Source organism: Trichosurus vulpecula, chromosome X (assembly GCF_011100635.1).
Source record: "Trichosurus vulpecula isolate mTriVul1 chromosome X, mTriVul1.pri, whole genome shotgun sequence".
Classification (NCBI taxonomy): domain Eukaryota; kingdom Metazoa; phylum Chordata; class Mammalia; order Diprotodontia; family Phalangeridae; genus Trichosurus; species Trichosurus vulpecula.
This window is the reverse complement of record NC_050582.1, coordinates 51,121,090-51,129,712: the sequence shown is the minus strand read 5'-3', so window position 1 is coordinate 51,129,712 and position 8,623 is coordinate 51,121,090. Positions and strand designations below refer to the sequence as shown.

Below are 8,623 nucleotides of genomic sequence, written 5' to 3'. Positions count from 1 at the left end.
AACTGTGCATACCCTTTGATCCAGCAAAACAACTGCTAGGTCTGCATCCCAAAAAAGTTCATAAAAAGGGAAAAGGACCTACATGTGCAAAAATATTTCCAGGAGCCCTTTTCATGGAGATAAAATATTGGAAATCGAGGGGATGCCCATCAGTTGGGGAGTGGCTGAACAAGTTGTGGCATATAAATGTAATGGAATGCTATTGTGCAATAAGAAATGATGAACAGGCTGATTTCAGAAAAACCTGGAAAGACTTGTATGAACTGATGAAAAGTGAAACGATCAGAGCCAGGAGAACATTATATATAGTATCAGCAACATTGTGTGCTGGTCAACTATGACTGACTCAGCTCTTGTCAGAAAACACAATGATCCAAGACAAGTACAAAAGACTCATGATGGAAAATGCTAATGCACATCCAGATAAAGAACTGATGGACTCTGAATGCAGATGGAAGCTATTTTTTTCACTTTATTCTTTTTTTGTGTTTTTTCCTTTTGATTTGTTTCTTCTTTCACAGCTGTGATTAATATGGAAATATGTTTTACAAGACAGCACATGTATAACCTTTATCAACTTGCCTAACATTTTTGGAAGAGGGGAGGGGAGGGAGGGAGAAAAAAATTGGAACTCAAAATCTTGTAAAAATGAATGCTAAAAATTGTCCTGACACGTAATTGGGAAAAATAAAATACTATTAAAAATAAATAAATAGATCCCCAGTAGCTAATAACCTGCTTCCTCACTATGCAGGGGAGGTTCAGGGCCTTCATAGCTGACTACTGTTTATAGCTCTGCAGTGGACAAGCCCTGGGGGCTCAGGAATGCAGACCAGGCAGGCTGCAAACAATCTCTCAGGGAGCCCAGCCGTGGTGTTCAGCTGCTAACACTGTTGGGAAGCCTGCAGGCTGCTGCTGGGTGGTATGAACCAGCCCTGGGGCCTTACCAGTGCTAGGGATTCTGGTAGGTTCTTCATTGTCCTTGCCAAGGAGTGACTGCAGATGGGAAGGATTGTATGTGCCTTGAGTGAGGGAGCTGGTGCTGGCTCTTAGCCTCCAGAAGAGCCCTGTCCCATTCAATAACCAGTGGTTGGTCCAACCCTGCCCATGTTTGAGAGCCTCTTTTCCTCAGGATTAGCATTTAGACAGAGGTCTAGTTGAAATAGTTCTCAGGTTCTATGTCCCCAAAAGAGCAAGTATCTTCAGTTGGGTCCTTTTTGTTTATGTTGGTTTGTGGGTAATGGGGGAAGCAATCTAATAAATTACTCACCCATATGGCACTTTGAGGCTAACTTAAGGACTAGATGGACGAAGCATATATTAAGTGCTTACTGTATGCTAGGCACTTAGGATAGAGCCAATCTCTTGGAGTCAAGAAGTCCTCAGTTCAAGTCACACCTATGATATGTAACTGGCTGTGTAACTCAGAGCAGATTCCTTAACCTCTCAGTACCCAGACAATTATTTAAAATTAAAAAGAAAACCAAAGTATTTAATCATTTCTTTGAAGGTAAGTAGTATAGGGAGCTGGATCTTGAATGCTGAAACTGAAAATGAAGTCTCTTGGTGGGGGAAGGGAGGATGCCTCAGAGGGACAGCAGGTTTGAGGAACTGCTTGGGTGCTGACCTAAATGGCATAGCTTGGGGAATAGGAAGAAAGGCAGACAAAGACTTTTCAACACATGGTTTTATTGGTAAAGAATAAAGCAAACTGGATTAAATAGCTTGGCTTTGTCTTCCTCGCTTTTCCCCACAATTCTTGATGCCTATACTACAAAATCTCCAATACATATATGCCAGTGTCTTATAAATGCCACTTTAGGTAAAGTATCAGTCCTTTCTAGCCAACTACTCACCTGAATGATCGACCAGCAAAAAATAGACTAGGGCAGAAATTTCTTGTTAAGAAAATTTTATAATCTCAATTATGAGGCAACAGAACTATCTAGAAAGCAAACTGTTGATATTTTAATTTTCAAATGTAAAAAAAAAAAATTGTTTTCTTCTCTTCTTTCTTGGCTTCTTCCTTTTTTCCTTCTTATTCTCTTTTTCTTTCTTATCCCTTTTCTCTTTCTCATCCCCTTTCTCATTGCCTTTCCTTGTCTCTCTGCCATCTTTTATCTGCTTATTTTCCCCCTTTGTCCTGCCCCTCTTTTTATCATGGTTGGCAATCTTATTGTTGATGAGGCTGTTCGTGGAGATCACTGAATGGACAAGTGAGGCCACATACAAAACCATCATCTGATCATTGGCCTTCAGGTAAAATACCTTGACAAACTCTTACAAATTGATGCCAGGCAACAGATTGAAAATATCCTGTAGCTCATAGATTATCTAGGTATTGATAGGCAATTTGCCCATAGCCACCTTTCTCCAAGTAGCTTCCGATGTCCAGAAGTTTAAATGTTAAGTCCCCTTAAACCGTAGACCTGACTGGTGATCCACTGGGAAAGAGTGCCCACTGTAGTATCTTTGATGTCATGGAACAGATACACAACTCCAACTTCTGCTTCTTCTATTCTTATTTCATTTGAATCATTCTGTATTTCTTACAAGAATATTTTGCAATTGTATTTATATGGCCTTGAGTATATCTTAGTAGATTTTGATTTTATACATTTAGTTGTTATTGTGAATGGGATTTACCTTTCTATTTCCTTCTGGATTTTGCTATCGCTATATAGAAATTCTGACAGTTTTGTGGATTTATTTTGTGTTCATTTACTTTCCTGAAGCTGTTAGTCTGTTTCTTTGCAGATTCTCTGGGGTTTTCTAAGTAACCCATCACAGCATCTGCAAGGAGGCATAATTTTATCTCTTTTTTGCCAATGTTAAGGACTCATATCTTTCCATTATCTTATTTCTAATGCTGATATTTCTAGGAATATGTCAATTAATAATGAGATGAGTGGGCATCTTTGCTTTACTAATCAATTCACTAGAAAAGCTGCTAGTATTTCCCATTGCAAATAATGCTAGCTTTTGTTTGCACATGTGTACTTTTTATCATATTATTAATGGTGTTTCTGTGTCTATGCTTTTTGTGATCATTAGCATAAATAAGTGTTGTGCTTTGTCAAAGGTTTTTCCTTCTGTCTGTTGATATGATCGTTTGGTTTTGGGTCCTTTTGTTTTTTTAATGTGATTATGTTAATTGATTTCCTAATGTTGATCCATCCTTGTATTCCTGGTAGAACTCCAAGTTGGTTGTTGTTTTGGATATGTAGCTGGAGTCATTTTGCTAGGATTTTATTTAAAGTGTTTGCATCAATATTCATTAGTGACACTAATTTGTGTTTATTTCTTTGCTTTATACTTTCTGGTTTGAGTATCAGAGCTATATTTATCTCATAAAAGGAGTTTTGTTGACTATTTTCAAAAGAGAAAAATTGGTTTAGCATAGGTATTAATGTTATTAAACATTTGCCAGACTTCCCCTGTAAATCATTCTGGTCCACATCCCCCACCCCCTACTCCCCACTGGAATTCATTTATAGTTTATTCAATTTCATTTTCTGCATTTGGACTAAGATCTATATTAGTTTGGGTTTTATATTTCATATTTTTGTAGATAATTCTCCATTTCTTTTAGACTCTTTGTTTTGCTAGGATATAATTGTGAATAATAGATTATTATTATTTTTATTCCTTCTCTGTTGTGATTTTCCCTTTTTCATTTATTTGGGCAACTTGGTTTTTCTCACACTTTTAAAAGCAAGGTAGCTATAGGTTTATTGATTTTTGTTAGCCTTTTCAGACAACCAGTCTTTAGTTTTTGCTTATCATTTCTATAATCTTTTTTCTTATCTATTTATCCTCTAAATTTCAAGATGACCTCTTTTTGCCTTTTGTATATATTTTGTGACCTTCCTAGTACATCTTCTCTTTTGTTATTTTATTATATTTGCTTATTTCACCATCATTTTCTTATTTAGTTATTGTTTCTGTGGTTTAGTTTTTACTTGCTCATTCAGGATGTTATTTTAAATTTTTTTCTCTTTATCTTAATAGATGCTATGCTATCTATTATCATGTGCTTGTGTTCCTTGTATTAATTACCATTTTTAAACAATATGATATGTAAACGATATTATGATTTTTGCTCTTTTATATTTATAATTTTTTTCTGTGCCAATTTTTATAAAGGTGCCATGTAATTCTGAGAAATATGTATGTTTTTAATGGTTGATTTTTGCTTATTGATCATTCTATTAATCTTACTCTGAGAAAAGAATACTAAAATCTGTTACAAATATTGTATTACTGATTGCAATTATCTTAATATTTCCTTTGTGAATTTAGGTGATATACCATTTGGTAATTTTTTTTGGAGCAAGTAGGTAGCACTGTAGTAAAGTGCCAGGCCTGGAGTCAGAAAGACCTGAGTTCAAATTTGACCTCAGACACTTCCTAGCTGTGTAACCCTAGGCAAGTCTCTTAACCCTGTTTGCCTTAGTTTTCACATCTGTAAAATGAGCTGGAGAAGGAAATGAGAAACCACTTCAAGAAAACCTCAAATAGGCTATGAAAAGTCAGACAGGACTGAAAAATGACCTACTCCAAGAAGCATTCCTTTGCTTTGTCCCCTCATTTTCCCTTCCTTTCTAGTCTATTCTGAGTTTGATTCTGACTGTATTCATGTGATTATTTATCCCCTTACTTGTTCTTTAGCCTCACTAGCACAAGGGGTACAGTGTTAGACCAGGAGTCAAGATGACCTGAGTTTTAATCCAACCTGAGACACTTTCTCCCTGTATGGTGGGCAAGTCACTTAAGCTCTTTACTTTCAGTTTCCTGATCTGCAAAATGGGGATCATAATAGCACCTAATTCCTAGGATTGTTGTAAGGATCAACTAAGGGAGCATATGTAAAATTCTTTGCAAAACTTAAAGCATTAAATCTAGCTATTTCCTTCAGAAGAAGTACAAAATTTGAAATCTCTTCTGTATCTTTGTTATTGCTTTTGTGGCTCTTATCCTAATTTTGGTTTTTATCATATTTCTCATTCTCAGAAATATCTATTCCTAAAGGAAACAATGTTGAATTGAAGTTTTATTTAGTGGTGGGAATCATTTTGTGCCTGGAGTTGTGAGGCATAATCATACCCTGTATTCTTACCGTGATCATTCTTAACTCTTTTTTGTTGTTTAGTCATGTCCGACTCTTTGTGACCCCTTTTGGGATTTTCTTGGCAAAATACCAGAGTGGTTTGCCATTTCCTTCTCCAGCTCATTTTACAGATGAGGAAACTGAGGCAAAGAGGGTTAAGTGACTTGCTCTGGGTCACACAGCTAGTAAGTGTATGAGGTTGGATTTGAACTCACATTCTCCTGACTCCAGGCCTGGTGCTCTATCCACTGTACCACCTAGCTGCCCCCACAAAGTTATTTTCAATAATGCCTCAAAGTACTTTGGTCCCTCTCATCCCTCCTCAATTGAATAGACCCGGGGTGGGGAACCTGTGATCTCGAGGCCACATATGGCCTTCTATGTCCTTGGGTGAAGCCTTTTGGCTGAGTCCAAGTTTTACAGAACAAATACTTTCATTAAGGAGATTTGTTCTATGAAGTTTGAATTCAGTCAAAGGGCTGCACTTGAGGACCTAGAGGGCCACATGTGGCCTCGAGGGCCGCAGCTTCCCACCCTTGGAGTAGGCTGAGCTTTCCAGGGTATTATTTAGCACATTGCCTGGCATGTAGGAGGCACTTAATAAGTGTTGACTGACAATCATTAACAGAAATAGACATTTCAATATATGAAAAACAAAAGAGGATTGGATATGAAACCACGAGCTTCTCTTTAGGTACAAGTGTCTTCGAAGAAACATGAGATCCTGACTCGGGGATGCAAATATGAGGAGGTGAAGGGCAATCTGGAAAAAGAGAAGCTGCAGAACAATCAGATGAAATGAAAGCAAAATGTATTGAGCTCAAAGACAGAATAGAGGTAGAGGTAGAGACAATTGAAGGATTATAGGTGTCCCAGAAGATCATGCTAAGTAAAATCAGGTGAACACCATTATCTTCTAGGAGATGTTGATCCACATTATCTCTGTGTATCCTGTCTCCAAGGTCAGTTGCTTTGGTTTGTGTAGAATTCATGTGATCTCTTAATGCTAAAGCCTTGTGCTTTCTTTTGCCAAATTGTCTTCTGTGTTGCAGATTTGTTATTTTCTCTCTGAGCCACTACTTCTTTGGGGAGATTTTCTGTGTTGCATTCAATGCTTTTCTATCCTGCTGTTTTTGTTAATGTTGTACTGAGGGCTTTGACTTCTGACCTCATTTAATTCTTAATATCTTCTTTTAAAAATTTTATTTCCCTTTTATGCCATTTTGGAGTTTCTTGCTATTCCACAATCTCTCTGGAGTCAACAGAATTCTTTTTCATCAGGGAATTTTGGTTTAATGTTCCTTCATGGAGTGATAATTGTTCACTGTGTTGTGGACTCTTTTTATGTATTTTTTTTTCATTTTTTCTGTGTCTTTATTAGCTTCTCTATTGGTTTGTGTGCTCATAATCTGATGTTTTCTCTTGGGCATTATCTCTTGGCCCTTGTCCTTTCTCTTTCATCCTTGATCACGAATCTAGAGTTTCCTTCCATGTTCTTTGGTCCCTACCCCTTCTGCTGCTGCACAGACCTGGCTGACCTTGGACTCTTCCTCTTTTTATTTCTGTTGAGGGGATCACCATCCTCCCCTGCTCTCAAATTCACAACCTCAGTGTTCTTGTCGCCTCCTCACTCCTCTCTCCATCCAATCCCTCACCAAATCTTATCATTTCTCCCTCTATGGCAACTCTCTCATCTCTAACTCCTCCTTACTACTTATAAAGCCATCACTTTAGTTTTAGACCACATCACTTTTTTTAAAATGTAGATTTTTATTTATTTTGCTATATATTTTCCAGTTACATGAAAAACATTTACAACATTTTTAAAAGATTTTGAATTCCAAATTCTCTCCCTCCCTTTTCCTCTCCCTCCTCCTTGAGAAGGTAAGCAATTTGATATTGATTATATATATGAAGTCAGTCAAAACATATTTCTATATGAACCATGTTAGAAAGAAAACAGAGACAAAAAGACCCCAAGAAAAATAAAGAAAGTGGAAAAAGTATTCTTTAATATGTATCCAGAGTTCATCAGTTCTCTCTCTGGAGGTGGCTAACATTTTTCATCATGTGTCCTTTGGAATTAAGATCTCATCACTTCTAATGCAGACTTTTGTAATAGCTTCCTAATTGCCACTCTGCCTCAAGTCTCTCCCATTTGTTGTTGTTTAGTCATTTCAGTCATGTCTGTCTCTTAGTGACCCCATTTGGGGTTTTCTTGGCAAAGATACTAGAATAGTTTGCCATTTCCTTTCCTAGCTCACTTTACATATGAGGAAACTGAGGCAAAGAGGGTGAAGTGATTTGCCTAGGGTCATACAACTAGTAAGTATGTGAGGTCAGATTTGAATTTGGGTATTCCTGACTCCAGACCTAGCACTGCACCATTTCCTTTCCCAAACTATCTTTTATTTCTTTTAGGTATATTCTTTTGCATGTGCATTTATGCACTTATGATGTGTGTGTGATATGATGGGGATATATAGATCTTTCTATTCAGGGTGCCTGGTACAAAGTAGATGTTCAATCAATATTTTCTACTTGGTTTAGCCATGTCCCTTTCCAGGATAAATTCCAGAAAGAGAGTTCTGGTCCCAGTTGGATTTCTAGTAATCCTCTCAATTACTAAAGCTTTTACTCCTTTTGGGCATTCTTTTTTTGCATAAATACTCCCCCTGCTGCTTTTCCTTCCTGTTTCTGGGCAAGATCACTGTCTGTTCTGGGAGGTGTCTTAACCTTTTCTGTGTTAAGACTTTTTTTTGGCATTCTGATGTAGCGTAATACTACTGTGGTTTGTTGCCTACATTCATAATTATAAAAAAAACATTAAATTTCAGTTAGAATTTCATGACAACAAAGGTGTAAGTATTTTTATGTCTATGTTCATAGACCTATCCTGGAATCTATCCATAGACTCCAATTTAAGAGCCCCTTGTCTATTCTCTCTTGTTTGATGAGGTCTGAGTCACTGCCATTGGGGGACTGGGTGGAGACCTCCCCAGCCAGACTCTGAAGCATAAACTTAAATGGTCACTTGTGTTCACCTTGTCTGGTGCAGAGTTGTTTTTTGAGACATGGGGACACTGAGTTGGAGAACTCTGAGCATTTAAGTTCTTTGATGTTTTGTGAAGTTTTTACCTTGTGTGATATCTCGGTCTTATCTTGTGAAGTCAGCTTTGGTGGTTCTAGACCTGTCATAAAATTTCTCCCTTTTTTCTGGTAAGAGAGAAGAGAGGCATAAAGAAGTTTAAATAAAACTACTCCACTGTCATGTGCCAGTTCTTGAGTTTCTCATGTCTTCTAGGCTTCTTACATTGTAGCTTATCATCTGTGACATCCAGCTTCATAAAAATATAGCAAGTGCAAGGGATTCAAAGTGAAATACATAGTCCTTCCCTTCAAGGATGTTATAACCTTCTAGGGAAATATAAGATATCCAGGGAAACAAATATAGCTTAGGTGAAATACGGCAAAGGAAAATCCTGTTGGTGCTTACAGAAAGATTCAGTATCA

General features: G+C 37.3%; 1 pseudogene; it reads right to left on the bottom strand.

The window, feature by feature from the left end:
• Nucleotides 1-2,028: 2,028 nt before the first annotated feature.
• LOC118832535 lies at nucleotides 2,029-5,156 on the bottom strand (annotated as a pseudogene).
• Nucleotides 5,157-8,623: the final 3,467 nt, after the last annotated feature.